We start from the raw sequence: 18631 nt of genomic DNA, 5'->3' as shown, positions 1-18631 counted from the left end.
GTAACCCTTTGTGTAATTTGGAGCACAAGTTGCCAATATTTATAGCCCAAAGGCTTGTCAAAAGACCACATGAATTATTACATTTGTTAATTAAGACCGTGATTGAAAATATTTATAAACTTAAATTAACACTACCTAAGCATATACAACAATTTTTGTAGAATTCTCAACGCAAGAGTCATGTTATAGATGGAAAACATATAACTACAACATGTGATTCGATGCATAAAATAAACCAAATACATTAAAGCCTCCTTCCGAACCTACACCACTCTCACAGTAACTCTTCGACCGGCAACTTGTAATCCCCAACATGATAAATAAATGGGAACAAGGTGGGAAACCAGACCATTGTCACAACCTGCGTCCTTGCTCATCACCTGATTTTTCTTTGTCTCATAGGAAAGTGGTGCACCGCTTATCAAAAGCATTGTCCTGACCTGTTGGCGGACCAAGTCTTGGCCATAGCATTCTGAAATGAGTTTTAACATTGGTAATTTACATTGTCAATTATAATGTTATAGCCTGATTTGTAGCAATATTAATTAGGATACAAGTCACCATAACTCTGCAATGTATGAATGATGGAAGATGCATACCTCAAGTACCCACTGTTGGAAGGCATCGAAAATCGGAATATTAAACTGCGTCGGAGTGAAGGCGGCAGCTCGTTCGGGTGAGATCACAGTGGTAGCTGCTTGGGCAGGAATAGCGCCCTGGTGTGTGGAGTAGCTCAAAGGGGCAAAGAATTGCTATATGTGCTTGCTCCCAAGGAAGAAGTTACCACCACCACCCCCTGGGTTCAACCAGGGTAAGGACAAGTGGTTTGAATTCAGTTCGACAAGACTCGGTATGTATGAATTCGAACCTCGGGGAAAAGCCAAGCTAGAGAGGCCCTTTGCAGACTGCACATAAATTAAATGGACACACATGAGAAGGAACTCAAGACTGAATTCTATAATCCGAAGCATTAACCATTACAAAATATAGCATGATGCGTTCTTCACACTGAAACCGTCCGAATTTGTAGAACGCTATGAATGTGCCAACTATACAGTACATACTATATTGAAATTGCATGTCGTACCCTCTGCATGAAACCTAATTTTTTTTACATAGTTAGTTTGTACGCACTAGATACCCCACTCAATTTTGTGATACAGTCAAACTAAAAGCTTGTAACTCATGCTTCAACATTAATCCCTCCCTAAGATGATGACAATAAAACCTTTTAAAGTGTTGATACATACAAATTTGATACATCACTAGACGAAAAGTACAGGAAACTCTTCAACAACCCCAAATAAACACGACCTTTTTATAAGTCTAACCACACACTTATTTAAACACAATCCTGCTGGCAGTGATTACACCTAACTCGCAAAAAGTTTGTGTAATTTAAATATAACCTATTCAGTTTAGCCGTTTCTTAGCCTGGATACCAGAATATCGGTTACCATCAAATGGAACTACCCCTCCTTCCAGATCTCATAATTTAATTTACAGATGCAAACACATTTTACACTTCAAGTCAGAACTGAATTCCCTAAGCAGTCTTATACGAAAGCCCAAAAAGTTGAGTAAAAACCAGAAATCATAAACGTGAAGCAGATGTATTCAAGTCAGCTAAACTAGTTCCCTGTATAGGGGGTCTGCTATCTACATCAGATGGATTTGCAGTTGGATATTTTCACTCTTTGATCCCATCGGTATTTATGTTTTGCATGGGATGAGACGATAGATAATTACACATTACCGAATAACTACTTATTATATACTCAAATTTAATTAATCATCGTTTCTAAAAGCCTTCCTGAATTTTCGAAACTACTACTTATCACCGTGCACAAGTAATAAACCTCCAAAAAATAACTGAAAGCATGAAATATACCTTCGAACAAAGAGGTCAATTAGGATTCCAACTGGGCTCTCTCAATGATAAATTCCTAACCACGGCTGATATCCCTTCTCGGAGACTGACTTGGCTCATCCCCCTTTGCGAGAGGCACGTCCTCTTCGTGTGACCTGGTAGCCTGCATGCAGTGCAGCGATGCCTCTTCCACCCAGGCTCTTCCTAGGTCGACGATTCCGTTATCCTACCATGCTTAGGGGCCCCCTTTGTGCTGGCTACGCAGGGGTCCTTCGGTCCACTCTGCTGCCTCACTCCAGCCTCATGCTCGACCATATTGCCCCTTCGCCCATGAAGCCTATGTGCCAAAGAGGTTATTGCATCCCTCACAACCGCGAAGTCAGCTATATCATCAGACACAAGCTTGGCAACGACACTCATTGCACTGCACAACGCATCATACCTTGGTAACCAAGTGCCGTGCCCCTCTGTCCCGTCAGTTGCTATTGCCGTCCATTTTTTGGCATCCTTACACCACCGCCTCAGTATTAATCCCGATGGGGTTTCTTCTAAACCCTCATACTCCATCACACAAAATATATGGCATCAAGGAATACCTTCACAGCTCCACATCTAACAATCACATTCAATCTTTGGCTCAGTCAGATCGTATAACACCTTGCAGACCCTATAACAGTTCCCCATTGATGATAACTTGTAGATGGATGTCGTGCTTATGCTATCTTTCCCCAAAAACAATAAACTCCCAACCCCTTTGATTTGTTTCCTAACCACCTTGAAGACTGTTCTAGTATATATTTTCGAAGAAAACAGCTCTATTTTATCAAGACCTGTTGTCAGTACGGGCGCTTAATACTGTGAATAAAACTGGGCCGTCACCTCATTATTGCGATAATCTTTCACCACCCTATCCAAGTTGAGAACCAATTCCAGAAGGATATTTGTTGACTGAAGGAACCCTTTAATGAAAGCATTTATGCACTCATATCGCGAAGTTGTCCTATACTCGGCACAAAAAGTTCCCTGTAGATATGTCGTTGCCCAACTCTATCTTAACTCTACGTGCTATTTACCCAGTTATTGTTCATTAATCTTAGACTCTCTACGGCCGTCTTCCAATACTCTTCAAACTCCGCCACGTCGAAGTTTGCGTAAACTGCCTTCTTGAACACCTTACGGAATTCAGGTTCTTTCATCCTCACTCAACACACAATTTTTTTCCTTGTGCCAGGCACATAGGTGATGTCTGGATAAAGGCAACACTTTCGCAAAAAACAGAAGGCGTCTTGTTATCAATGACATCAAGAATGTTCAACAAAACCCACTTATACGTACAGACCTCCTCGTCCTTCAATAATGCAAACCCGAAAATCGCCGTCTGCTTGTGGTGATTTGATCCAGAGAAGACTACTAGTGGCTTCTTGTATTTGTTGGACTGGTATGTTGCATCAAATGCAAGCACGTCACCGAACAATTGGTAATCTGCGATCATCTGCCCATCAGCCCAGAAGAGGCTACCAAGTCGATCCTCTGCTGTTTTGGTATATTTGGCGACCATCATCATGTTAGCATTGGCCTTGCCCTCCAAGTAACTTATCGTTGCTACTGCATCTCCATTATTTATTTGAGCTATTCTTTGGCTGTGAACATAGTTATTTAGATCCCTCTTCGTAAACCGAAGTATCCCATAGCCCCCTAACTGCCCGGCCATGTAAGCCATAATCTTCAATGTGGCAATCCCGAATTTTTTCAGACTATCAACTTGAGCCTTATCACTCTCACTCAGAGTCCAATGACTACGAAGAAGATGACTAAACATAGTTGTAGCAAGAGGGTGGTTATGACTGTCCTCGATCCTCCTCACTTTCCAAAGCTGGTCTTGCGTATCATAGTAAATTTTCAACTTTGCCAAGCAACCCGTGCGACTCTCCAACCTCTCCTCCCGTACTCTTTTTGGACGATCATAGTGTTTCTCATGCCTTGTACCCTGCCGATGACAAAAAATGTCTTGCCTTACCAACAAACCATTTATTCGAGCCACGTCACCCTTCCTTACACCGAACCCCCTTAGCCGGGCAAGCTGTTTGTATGCCGCATAAGCCTCTTCCTCAGTGCTAAACACTTTGCCGACAAAATCCTCTGCGGACCTAAACCCGGGAGCATCACCCTCACTTTGTCATTAGGGCTGCGCCAACGCCATCCCTGTGGACCTCGTCACCCATCTCGGAGTCATTCCCAAAGGAGTCGTCGTCGTCGTCCCCACTTGAACAAGACATACCGAAATACTCTTCTTCAGTAAGCCGATCTGAATCATCCTCGCCACCACTAAACTGAACGCTCAAATCCATGTTCAACATTAAATGAACTCAATCACCTGGAAAATGTTTCGTCCGCAACATGGTACAACCAAGGCATATGTAAGTTAAGAAAACCGTACAACGGACTAAGAAGTTATAACAATCTAAGCATATGGAAATTTTCTAAATCAAACTTTAACAACAGTAGTTGATCATCATCCTACAATTTTGGCAATTCAACCCTAATGCAATGACTAGTCCCAGATAGGAAAGATGCGGTAATAATCTCAACTCGAGTACAGAGTCACAACCAGCGAATACTTAAATAATTAAACACACATCAAGTCCCCGTTGGTAAATAATACTCCATATTTAACACACATTATATAACCGGTGAACTCATAAAGAAAGTCACAATAACAACAAACTTACATATAGTCGTATCCAGTGTTCCAACTACCATGTATAAGCATCAATGTTTGAGCGTTCCCTCAATACTTACTCTCTTTCTATATTCTATACCTGAATGAATGGTTCAGTTGAGCAATTCAGCAAACTTTTTAAAGGTCAAAATAGTAAAGAACGACAACAATAATATGCTTAATGGACATTATAATATGAACCAACACAAAAAGAAATGGCAGCCATACTCTATCACAATATTAGTATAGGAAATCTTTTCCTCCAAAAAAGAGATAAGATCAATATTTGAACAACAGTTCCTTATTTGTAGGAGCCTACAGTTTCGGGATTAATCAAGCATTTCCTCTTACAACTTCTACTTTATTTATTATTGTCTTCAAAAAAATTAAAAAAGAAAAGATAGGCGATGAATACAACAATAATACAATGCAAGACATAACTAATGTCTCTCATGTGTCAAAAACCATTTTATTGGACACGTGGTCATATACTTGAACAACAAATCTTTCAAGTTAAAAATACCCACATAAAACACAACTAATCTACTAAAAGTACACATCTACATAAGAGCTAGTGTTTTCAGCCGAAGCACACTGTAAATCACATGATTTTGTATTTGTAGCTTTGTTGTCACATAGACGAGACATACCCATAGACTAAAACTTGCCATGTTTCTAGTTATAGTTACTCAATACTATTCGCTTGATACTCATAGGATCTAGGATCTCACACTTCTCATCCACAAACATGTACACCAATATTATATTAAAACATTAAACCTTATCATAATTAACTTCTTTTTTATCCTAATTTCATTTTCGTTCTAACAATCTTGCCAAATCCATAAAAGGGTACCTTCAAGTTTTTTATACTCCCTTTTTCGTGTTACTCATTAGTTTGCGCCATTGTCATAACACTCTGTAACTATCTTTGTCACCGGAGATGTTTGCGAGATCAAAGACACAGAAAAGTTAGTAGAAGGATTCTTCAGATTTCGTGGTTATTTCACCCATTGAAGAAAGCTATTGCAATCTTGATTAATAAGACTAGCATTAATCGTGTTAGCAAAGGAGTTGGTACAAAAAAGAGTTCTAGTTTCTGTGCTGAAAGTACAAAAAAAAAAGAGAGTTTGAATAGAAGCTTTTCAATAAGTCCACCGTTCAGTAAGAGTTTGATCAACAACAGAAAGTTGAAGCATGGCATTGCACATGCTGCATACACAACATACATGAATCCCATGGCAAAGAACTTAATCCAATGCGTATTAGATACTAAATATTAGTTTAGCTGCAACTCCTATTTGCCAATATTTCTTATTGTCAAAATTCATATATATTTTGGTAGCATGCTTATCGATCTTGTTAAGTAGATGAATGACTTCATGTTTTTATACAATGAATTTCTATGCTATGGAAGGAACACTTCAATGTTAAATGTAAATAGAGAAAGAGAGATAAGAAATTTGAGTCATACTTGAAAATTATAAATGAACCCCATAACTCTATTATTACAAGCATTCAGTCTTAAGCTTAGTCGAGACAAGAAGGCATTCTAGTGATAGAAATTCATAAGGAGGAAAGTACGAAGGAAGTAACATGGTCAGGAAGACTGGGCACAAAAGTCTGATTCAAAGTGGTGTGAAGGGGAAAGTAAAGTTCACAAACACAGCACCGGATAAACCAGCTACTCATGCTCCTATGCTAGTTCCAAAACCAAAAACATTGAAAGGGAATTTTTAAGCAAATTTATGGATTCAATTCAACACACCCAATGCTCCAAACCTCTAAGCAACACACCATTTTGAATACAGATTAACCAAACAGAGCAAAAACAACCGATTTCATACCCACGACGAGGCTCGAACTAGAACAGCAGCAACTTCTGATCGCACCGGCAGCGGAAGCGTGGAACGGCCATACGCAGTCAACGCCGGATACGAGACGAACCTGCAAATTCAACTGTATTCAGTTTGTAGGCGTCAACCCCCACCACGGCAATACAACAACGTCTGTATTTGATGAGCGGATATTTTTTATACGCTTTTTGGTATAGTTTTCATATAGTTTTTAGTATGTTTTGTTTAGTTTTTATTTAGATTTTATAGGTTTTAGTGTTAAATTCACATTTTTGGATTCTACTATGATTTTTTGTGTTTTTGTGCAATTTCAGGTATTTTCTGGCTAAAATTGAGGAGCTGGAGCAAAAGTCTGATTCAGAGACAGAGAAAGCACTACAGATGCTGTCTGGATCTGACCTCCTTGCACTCAGAAGAGCTTTTTTGGAGCTACAGAAGTCCAAATGGAGTGTTCTCAATGACTATGGAAAGATGATTTCTAGAGCTTTCCAGAAATGTATAATAATTCATACTTTGTTTCATATTAGAAGGTCCAAAATTGGCATCCAACGCCAGCTTCCTGCCCCCTTCGAGGCGTCCAGCGTACAAAGAGCAGAGCCCAGCGTCCAAACACCCAAAGAGAATCCCCTAGCCAGTGTTCAACGCCCTAGAGGCCTCAAAGCACGTGGATCTCATCAAAGCTCAGCCCAAACACTCAACAAGTGGGCCCCAGAATTGAATTTTAGCACTAGATAGACTGTTTTACCCTTACTAGTCATCTGTTTAGTATTTAAAGTGTACTTTACATTTTCCCAAAGGAGGACGCCTATCATTACCAATATTTCAAGTTTTACATTGTATTTTCCTTTCAGTATGAGTTTCTAAACCTCCTAGGTTGAGGGGAGGAGCCCTGCTGAGTCCTATGAATTAATAAAAGTATTACTATTTCTTCTTCGATTCGTGTTTGATTAATTCTAAGATGTATATTCGTTCTTCATCAATATGAATGCGTTAAACTGGCATAAGGTTATCATATTCTGCATGGGTTCAGAGTGCGTCTTTCATCGGACAATCATGAACTACCAACTTGAATATACGTCTCTCAGACGGCTAATCCACGACTTCGTTGGGGACTTCTCGAGACACCAGTTCAGCCGATTTACAGGGAGATTATGGCCTCTATGGTAGAGGCTAGAACCAAAAGATGCAGCATTCTCTGATTCGAAAGATTCAACCTTGTCTGTGGCGCTTTGAGTAGCATCATTAAGGATAATGGACTGTATGAGCTTCACCCTCAAGCAGAGATGGATCCGCACTAACCCTGGGGTTCAGATCCGGAGGAGTATTGACGACCTCTCAAAAAGGGCTTTGATCACATACAGCCTGCCATAGAAGAGATCACTCAAAAGCAAAGAAGACAGTAATGCCGGAGCTAATTCAGAAAGACAAAGCAAATCCAATCCTTAACTATATTCCTATTACTGATTCCAATAATCCTAATACAATTTCGTATCCAACAACCTTCTGATTTTGCCTGACTAAGACCTGCAAGATCACCATAGCTTGCTTCAAACCAACAATTCTCGTGGGATTGATCCTGACTCACTCAGGTATTACTTGGACGACCCAGTGCACTTGTTGTGATCACGATGAAAGAATATGCTCAAGGGATAACATTGGAGTATGACGATCTTGTTATGATCACGATGATACAAGCTAATTGATGAGCAGATATGAAAACTATGCCAAAAAGCGTATAAAATATTCGCTCATCAATTAGCTTGTATCATCGTGATCACAACAAGATTGTCATGCTCTGATGTTATCCCTTGAGTATCTTCTTTCGTGAAAGAAATTGTAGCCAAGTCGGGGACTTCAAACTTTTCTCCAACTTGATAGACTTCTTTCAAATGTCTTTTATGAGAAGACTTAATTACTCTACCTTCTGCAAATCCTCAAGCTATCATATGGATTTGTCTATCAGGAGTTCGTGGTGGCCAATCTTGTCGACCACTGTCTTCCTCCTCTTCTCTTCCTTTTTCCCGGATCGTCCGATCTTTTTGCTAGGTATTTTTCTAACCGACCTTCTTCGGCCAGTTTTTCTATCACAAGTTTCAAGTCATAGCAATCGTTGGTGGAATGTCCATATAACTTGTGATACTCATAGTATTCTATCCGACTTCTACCTTTCTTATTTTTGATAGGACGAGGAGGTGGAAGTTTCTTGGTATGGCAAATCTCCCTGTAGATGTCGACAAAAGAAACTCGTAGAGGGGTGTAGTTATGGTACCTTCGAGGCTTGTCCGAGATGTAGTCATCCTTTTTCTTTGCTTCTTTCTCTCTATTCCAAGCCTGATAAAGAGGGTTTTGTCTGGGAGCAGACTCTCTTAGTCGCGCATTCTCTTCCATATTGATATACTTTTCTGCTCACTCTTGTACCTCGTACAGGGAGGTCGGATGTCGCTTTGATATGGATTGAAAAATGGCCCTTCTTTGAGCTCATTAACTAGCCCCATTATCATTGCTTCTAGGGACAGATTTTGGATCTCCAAGCAAGCTTTGTTGAATCTTTCCATATGGGCTCGGAGAGTTTCTCCGACCTCCTATTTGACCCCAAGGAGGCTTGAAGCGTGCTTAACTTTGTCTTTCTAGATTGAGAATCGAGTGAGAAACTTTCTAGCAAGATTGTCGAAGTAGGTCACAGACCTGGGGGGTAGACTATCAAACCACTTCATCGCCGCTTTGGTTAATGTCGTCAAAAAAGCTTTGCAACAAATCGCATCGAACACGTCGGCTAAGTACATCCGACTTTTGAAGTTGCTTAAATAGTATCTTGGATCGGTCATCCCATCATAGAAGTCCATGTCGGGACTTTTAAAATTTCTAGGAATTCTAGCCCTCATGATCTCTTCAACGAATGGATCTTCCCCTCCAAAAGGGGTTTATTCTCAATCTACATGATTGCTCCGACCTCGAAGATTGGCTTCTAATTTCGAGAGCTTTTCTTCCAATTCTCTTCGTTGACGCACCTCCCTTCTTAGGTCCCTTTTAGCTTCTCTTTGTCACTCTATTTCTTGCTCGAGCTACTCTAGACGGCCATGGTGTCCATGTACTAGACCCATCAGTTTTGTTGGATTTCAGTTTACCATGTCCTTTGGTTGGTGGACTTCCAAATTTATCCTTCTGGGTTGCGGATTTCGCGAAGTCCCCTCTCCATTGTGGCTGTCTATCCTATCTTGTCGCAGGGGTATCATAAGTGCCTGATCGTTGTTGTGATATTCTGGCTCGGATTCGGATGCCGTATGTCCATCTTCGGGTTGATCGTCTACTATTGTTGAGTGTAAACTTCCAGGTCTTAGAAATGGCGTCAATGTTCTGAGGGTTACCTAAAACGGGTGGATTTGGGCCTGAACGTGAGATCCATACTTCTTTTGGAGTAGCGTCTGACGTCTTCTGATGTTGAGGTACCGCCATCCGAGTTCCTCGTAATAAGGAGGTAGGGGTAGTACCTGAAAGGGACTCCGACGCTTAAGTTAGCACGGTTTTTAGTAGGTTTTTAGTAGATTAGATTCTGAATATACCTAAGAGTGTGAGTGTATTTATAATAGAATTGATAATCACCTTTCAGAGTAGTTCCACCTTTGATGGTGAATAACCGTTCCCTTTTGTTAAGGAAGTTGTTAAGATCTCCCTTCTAAATTAATAAGAAATGTTTTAGAAGTTAGTTACTTATTTGGATAAGTAGGACTAGACTATTGTCGCTGTGTCTGACCTTTATGAAATTGGATAGATATTAATTGAATTATATCTCTTAATTAAGTTTTATTCATTTTAAATTTAACTGTATTTTTGTGTTAGAATATGAACAAGTACTATTCATTTAATCCTCATCTAATAATAATTAAAGACTTTACTAGATAGAAAAATATAAAATTCAAACTCCATTTCAAAAATTAGATAGTGCTGGTTCATAATGACTATTAGCATCAAAAACCTAATAATAAATATAATAATATCAAACAAAAAAATTCATAACAAACAAATTTAAGTACAAACTAACAACGGAAGCTTAATCATAACTTTAATGTTCTCATAGCTTAAGTGCTTTAAATATCTTTTCAATTATGAGTAGTGTTGAGTTTTCATTAGAGTATTTATACATAAATAGGAAGAGTGTTCAACACTCTAGACTAAAAGGGCAAAAAGGTCTTTACAAACTTAAGTTATGGACTGTTATCCTAGCCGTCGTTGTAATAGTTCTTAGAGTAGTTATCCTAATCAGTTCTGAAGAATTTTAAAAGCGAACATTTTAGTTTTTAAGAAAAATTAATACATAGATCAATTTTTAAGATTTTACTTCGATAGATAAATTAATCTTCAGTTCATTTTTCGACAGAGTAATTATTCAGATCATCAATCTCTAAGAATTTTAAAAATGGACATTTTAGTCCCAAAAAAAATTAATAAGACGGAAAAAAATATTGGGGATTGATCTGTATATTAATTTTTTTAGGAGACTAAAATGTCATTTTTTAAAATCCTTGGAGACTGATCTGGATAATTACTCTGTCGAAAAATGAATTGGGGACTAATTTGTCTGTTGGAATAAAACTTTAAGGATTGATCTGTGTATTAATTTTTCTTGAGAACTAAAATATCTACTTTTAAAATTTTTGGAGACTGATTTAGATTATCTACTCTAATAGTTTCTAAACTCTTCTTAATCTCTTAATTCATTTTACCTCTCTTTTACTCAGTTAGTTCTGTTATTGTAACATTTAAAAAATATATAAAAAGTAAAAAAATTTACAGAATACTATATTTAAATAAAGTGAACAACTTTTCAAAAACAAATGCATCTAGATAAAAGAGGTAGTAATTTGACCAGATTCAGCTAATTATAATTATATAAGTTTAGGAAAAGCTCATGCTGCAGAATAAGTGCTTGGCAATCCCACTACATATCTGATAAAGAAAGCAAAAGAAAAAATTCCATAGAAAGAACGTCTTTGGTCATGTTTGTTCATTGTAGTTTAGATATAGCACGGGAAAAGTTTACAATATAGTCGCTACTAACAAAAAATAAGTCTAGGGTCAGGCTGGTAGCAACATATAAGTAGGCTCAAATTCGAAATGAAAGACATCTAACATTCTAACTCTCTCATTCAAATGAATATGACCATTATGGCCTACACCAATTTTTGAGTTTTTCCTGTGACGCCGTTGTTGCTGATATCTGCAGATGAGAAAACATGTTCCTAAAATATATTAATAATTTTTTTAACAATATAGATTACAAATATCAGTTTGCTCAATTAATAAAAAAATTATGTTTTACACCCAACAAAATGAGGAGTCATATAGCTGTGATTAGAAAGCTGCACAAAATAATTTAAAAACATAAACCATTAAAAGGACCCAATAGGAGATGATGCAAGAAAAATAGGTTATCAACACGAAGAAGGGATAGTGATCAGTGCTAAGAATTAGTTTAAAAATTTATAAGTTAAAAAGTTTAAGTTTGTTGTGGATATAGTCATAAACTAGAATTTAATACTATTAAAGTTTAATAAAAAATATCACAAAGTTTAAATCAATAATCGAAAGTTTAAGTCAAGATTATTTTTTTTAGACTCACAATATAGTGCATTAGAATTGGTTATAAAAAAACGGGAGTTTGATTGTAATTACGAAAATTAAAATAGATTAGAAACTAAAGGAGCAATTAATAACTAAATTACAAGAAAGTGGAATCAACGAGCAAGAATTAACTAAGTAAGCAATTAAGCATGAGATAAAAGCACAACAATTAAAATAATAGCTATACTAAGAATTGGTTTGGTAAGACTTTTTGAAGAAGTATTTGTACTTTTTAAAAGCATAAATATTTTATTTTGTGTTTGGTAAATTAAAAAATTTATATACTTGTATTTGTAGTTTTTAAAAGCTAGGAGTACTTTTGAAAGCACTCAAGGAAGAACTTTTTAAAGTTGGTTTGTGCTTATTAAAAACTTAAAAGTCCAGTATAACCTCATACATTAATATCTATTATAATATTTTTAAATTTTAAAAATTATTTTACTAAACGTACTTGTTGTCGTTTATGCTTATTAAAAGTCATTTTTAATTTAGCTTAGCAAACATAGATACTACAACTTTTAAAAAGTTAGCTTTTAAAAACTAGGTTTTATAAGCAACTTTTGAAAAGTAAAAATTTTACCAAACTAAGTTTAAGGATCAATTAAATTAAACTAAAAAATAATTAAGACAATCAACTAATAAAGAAAAGATGAAATTCAAATGCTAAAAGAGTCTTGGCTAGGATTGAGAGTTAAGAATCACTATCCTTGTCACTAACCACAAACATGACAATTATCAAGAGTTAATTCCACTTCGCGAACATCTACATATTGAGAAAAGTCAAATAAACATAATTGATCTTAATATACAAATACTAACTAACTTACTACTATATTCTTTTAAAGTTCGATCCTTAGAACTTTGATACCATGTCATGAAATTTACTCCTCCCAAAAATTTAAACTAATAGAATGAAACCAGATGAATAATTACTAGCTTGAAAATTTTTGTTTCGTGTTTTGACTTTTTTTTTTCAGTCCTCTTGGGTTGTCACTTCCTACCTTAGTAAAAATATTTTTGTTGCTCAATTTTTAATTAAAGGTAAAAGATTTATTTACTCTATTACTACCCAAAATACATAAGTATCCTTTCTTAATTTTTCATAGTTTGCAAAAAAATTTTCAATTAGGATCAAGTTTATACTCATTCTTTTTATTCTTACTTTTCAAAACATTCACTTTGAATGTCAGCATACCATTTGATAAGCACTTCTTAGAATTAACTATAAAGATCCTGCCTCATATTACATTATATCTTATTCAACTTCATAAATTATGCAACAACAAATACAATTTTAAAATATAAACAACACAGTCAGAATATAAAAATGAATAAGAACCATAACCAATATAATTTATGTATATAAAAAAAATTCTTTGATTTATCGTGTTAAAATAATTTATTTCTTAGATAAAAAATTTATTTTATAAAAATATAAGTTGTCATTTCTCAATGCTAATAGAGGTCTATCAGAAAGAGAGGGCCAAATGTATAAAAAGATGAGGAATTTAAGGATTTGGAAAAAAAAAACTACTATTTTAACCTTTGATTTTGTTTATTTGCTAATTCAAGAAAAAGAGAAAGAGAAAAAGAATGGATGTCCAAAATTTTTCATCAAACTTGTTATTTTCCAAAATGAAAGAAAGAAATACAGAGGTAAGTGCAAGCCTTCTTTTGCTCAACTTCAACTCGTTCCTACGAATTTTTCATCCATTATCTTTTAATCCAAATTCTAACTTAGATGAGAGAGAGCACACTATAGAAGACGTTGCTTTTTGGTTCATCTTTTATTTTTTTTTCTTTTTTTCTTTCTCTTCTATTTTTTATTTTTAAATTTGTGAAAGTGACGTTTGAATGAATACTCCACTGTTATTTGAATGCAAAAAATATAGTCTATTTTTAATATACCATTTAAAAAATAAAGAGTTAGTATTTTAAAAATGGCTCCTAATATGCCTCTAAATTTTTTTCAACTTATCAGATTCAATAAATCATGTGACCTTATACCACTACACTTAAAAATATCTATCCAACCCACAAAGGCATAAAATTGAAGCAGGCCGGCAAAGCGAAAAGAGCAATAACTTTAATGGTTTAAAAAAAAGGTGATATAAGTAAAATAATTATCCAAGTGACTTAACAACCGTACAAATAATTATTCAGAATCAAAAAATTAAAATATAAGAAAAAATCCTATTATTAAGCAATAATATAACTACAGAGATAAAATTCTATTTACATGTAATAGTTAACCTAAAACTATGAAATCAAAGATTTAATGTAACACCCTACCATACAGAGAGTTATGCTTAAGTCATAATTCAGAGATGGCAAGGTATTACGACCTCTAAAACCAAATTTTAGTACGTATAGTAGTATGAATAATTGATTATAACTAGGAGCCTTTGTAGAAAAAGGGGTAAACAAAAACCGTAACTCGAACGCGCAACACTCCGATTGATAACGTAACGAGCAAAGGATAAGCTAACGCAAGATCATATGTATAAAGAGTGTCAAAAACGGGAATATCAAGACTCAAAATCCGGCTGCGAAGATAACCGGTCCGAGCATAGCAATATATACATATAATAAAATAAGGAAAACCCCAAGGAAAACCCAAAGGGACACAAATACAGAAACCTATTCTCCAAAACCTCCTATAAGAGGAGTCATCACAGTTTGTATTATTTAATGGAGATAAAAGTATCTAAACAAGATATATAACCCAAAACAGAGTCCCGAGAACAAAGGATCTTCGCTAATCCAGAAGTCTCCAGCATGCCTCAACGAGAAGCCTCGCGTCCTGCATCTGAAAACCACAAAATCCGCATAGGTGAGAACCAGAGGTCCCCAGCATGGTAACAGCTTCCACATATATAATACATAATAATAGAGGAAAGCCGAAGGCAATCCTAGAACTTCCTCCAGATAATATCAAAGCTTATAAACAAGCTAAACCGTAAGTGGCAACTGACTAAAGATCCTTCAGTCTAACTAATACTTCCCTTTCCAATTCCTTCAGACCTCCCAACCACCAGTAGGAGTATAATATAGCAAACACAGTTATATCAGACAAGAGATTTACAAATAGGAACAGATAAGGCATTTAGACAATTAGCAAGTAATATGCAGTCAAATAGGCAATCTCAAACAATTCATGTAGTATGCTTATGATGCATGCCTGTCCCTAGTGGCTGATGATATCATCTGTCGGTTATAGAGCCAACCCGACAAGTCCTGGTAGCTAACCATTGGACTGTCCCTCTGTCGCGCATCCCCAACTCGAGTTATACTCATCATAAACTTGATCATAATCATGATCCATATCCATCACCCTCACTGGTGAATATTTACGGGGGCGAGCTCATCCGGGCCTTTCACAGTGCCCGACCACACTTACGACATAGGGTCAAAAGAGCTTCGAGTCTCAACCTGGAGCACGTGGTGGCTAGCCACTGCTACTACCCAGGGAAACCCTCATCTCCGATGGTGGAAGTGCAAACATTCACAATTCATTCAACAGCATATATGCATTTATACTTAGCCATAAACATGGCTCCGCCGTCACACGGCAATAATCTAGCCATCTGGCTCACGGTTAAATCCATAACCAGCCAATTCATTAACATTTACGGCCCTTTGGCCCATGGCACAACAAGCACTTCCACCGCCATTCTCCGCATCTCACATAATCATCTTTGATCCTCAATGATCATTCATTTTTCCCCTTGCTTCACTTGCAAGTTACCACATTCACTAGCCCTTTTTCTCATGCTAGGCATATCATAATGATTTAAGACATAAGTGGTGAGATCGGAGGCTTAGAAGTATGAAATTTGGCTTTTAAAACTCAAAAATCAACTTTGGGATGAAAACAGGGCCACGCGTACGCGCACTCCACGCGCACGCGTGGATGGCCACAAAGCTCATCGGCGCGCAAGGGTCATACACTCGGACGCGCGGATTGAAAATTAGCCAAACGACGCGCAAGCGTCAGCCACGCGTACGCGCGGGTGCTCTTGCGCCCCAAGCACAAAACTGGCACAACTCTGGCACAACTCTCGGGAAAATGGCTGGGCATTTGGTGCAGCGCATCGACGCGCCCTTACACACCACGCGCACGCGTGGATGGTGCTTTCTCGAAGAACGGCGTGTACGCGCCAAGTGCGTCCACGCGCGGGGGGGTCATTCTACTAAAAATTTTCTAAGTTAAAAGCTGCAGAATTCACAGATTCAACCCCCAATCTTCCGACGGACATAACTTTCTCATTTTAAATCGTTTTTTACCTGTTTCTCGAACGGCATGGACATCCCGGATCCAATTTCATTTTTAAATAGATTTAGCACAAATCAGAGATCCGTAGTCCAAGTTATGTCCCGTCAAAGTATGCCCAAAAACCATATTTTCATACAAAACCATAAAGTACCATTTTCAAAACAAGCCACTTTCAACTCTTTTCAAAATCAGTCAAAACATGCCAACTTCATCCCTTTTCTTTGAAATCAATCAAAATGTACCAAAATCAATACCAAGCCATCCTCACCGACCATCCACATATCCTATAGCTTAACATCTCTGGCAGCTAGTTTCGGGTGTAAACTCCTAAATCCATTGAATCCGGATCCTAATCCTACTGGCCTTACTCAAACAAAAGCACCAAGACCGTCCCGTTTGGCCTTATGGCATGGCTTAGTCAATTATTCTCGCAGTTCAGATAAGATTCGGACCGCCACTTCTCTGAAAGCATGGTTCTTGCCTTCCTCTTTCCTCCCCCCTTGGAGCTCGTCAAGTTCTTTTATACTTTTTGGAAGTTCCCTGGCCGAGGGGCTCCAGGGAATTCATTCTCTAAGGCAAAGCTAAAGCAAGATAAGGTGTCCCGGATCGAGAAGCTTGAGCAAAAAATTCCCCCATACAGATGGAGGCGCCTATAGCCTTGCCTCTGGCTTTGCTTTGCTTTAAGCCGCTATCGTTCGGTTCGAATAAATAAGTCAAGTCCCCTCCGGTCGGTTCGCTCAGGTGGTCTTCCCTTATCTTCTCTAACGTTCAGAGTAGTTCTGGTTCACTTGACCATGGTCAGGTCAGTAGGACGGAATCTTTACAGCTACAGGAATGGATTTCATTCCGACTGTTAACTTCCCTGACTGGAAGTGGTACATGCCCATATTAGGGGAAGTTTCGGACAGTACTTCACCAAAGCGAAAACGAAAGAGACGAACTCCTATATTCTTAAGAAAGAGACAACCACTTATTCGTGCTCAACCAACCTACTCACACATTGACATTTTACCAAAATTCCTAAAACCACCTCCAACCATTTTAACACTTCTCAATCAATGGCTAAAGGACAAACACAATCTCATGTCATACATCCTTCTCATCCCAATTTCCAATAATATCAATTTCCAAATCAACCATCATTATACATGATCAACATCATACTCACCATCAACATGGTACCATCCATCAATTCAACCTCAATCATCCATCAAGCATATATCACAACATGCATTTCTCATATATCACACAATCAAGGCATCAATATTCATAATCACATATATGAACACATCATATATCTCAACCATTCAACAACATCAACAATTCAATGCCTATCTTAGGGCCTCTAGCCTAAGTATTTCCTACCACATTACATATTAGATACGGGAAACCGAAACCATACCTTAGCCGATTTTCCAAGCTCAACCGGAGCACTTCCAAACCACTTGTCCACAAGCTCTCAAGGTCTCAACACCTCCAAGAACAGATTTTGTCACACAAAACCCTCTCCCAAGCTTTCCAAAATCACCAATCAAGCTCCAATATTCACATATACACAACCTAAGCCACAATCATCATATCCATACACAACATCTCAATATCCAAACATCATAGAACAACAAATTACACTAGGGTTGAGAATCTTACCACACCCAAGGTCCAAGGAGACAAGATTAACCTTCTCCTTCAAGAGAGTTGGGTCCTATAACATCAAAGAACTCAAAATCTCAACATTTTTGCTCATGAAACTCGAAATCAAGGGCTGGAATTTCGAACAGTAGAACGTGGCTTACCTCAAGATTGATTGTATGGGTTTTGTAGAGCTCTCCGCGATGAATGCATGCCGCAAACGGAGCGGCAATCGGAGCTCTAGATCAAAAGTTATGGTGGTTTGAAGATCAACCAATGGAGAGAACTTGAGAGAGTGTTCTTCCCCCCTCCATTTTAATTTTCAGCGTGTGTTTGTGTGTTGTGAGGAGAGAGAGTGCTGAAAACTAGGGTTTTGGTTTAGTTTAGTTGGGCCAAGGACCCACTTTGGGTCCGGTTGGTCCGGTTTGGCCCGTTCGGTCCAATCTTGGTCCGATTTCTATAAAATTGGTACCGAAATTCTCGTCTCAATCTCCTCTATCACATTTAGCCATAAAAATAACATTTTTGGCTTTCTAGAATAAATTCTCATTTTATGGGTTAATTAGCCGTTAATTGACCGAGTCTTACATTTAAACTGATGCTTAGTAGTCCTATATTATCGTTGATTTGGAACAATAGAGAAAAGCTGCATCACATATACT

This window comes from Arachis hypogaea, chromosome 13, assembly GCF_003086295.3.
Source record: "Arachis hypogaea cultivar Tifrunner chromosome 13, arahy.Tifrunner.gnm2.J5K5, whole genome shotgun sequence".
Lineage (NCBI taxonomy): Eukaryota > Viridiplantae > Streptophyta > Magnoliopsida > Fabales > Fabaceae > Arachis > Arachis hypogaea.
This window is presented reverse-complemented; position numbering follows the sequence as displayed.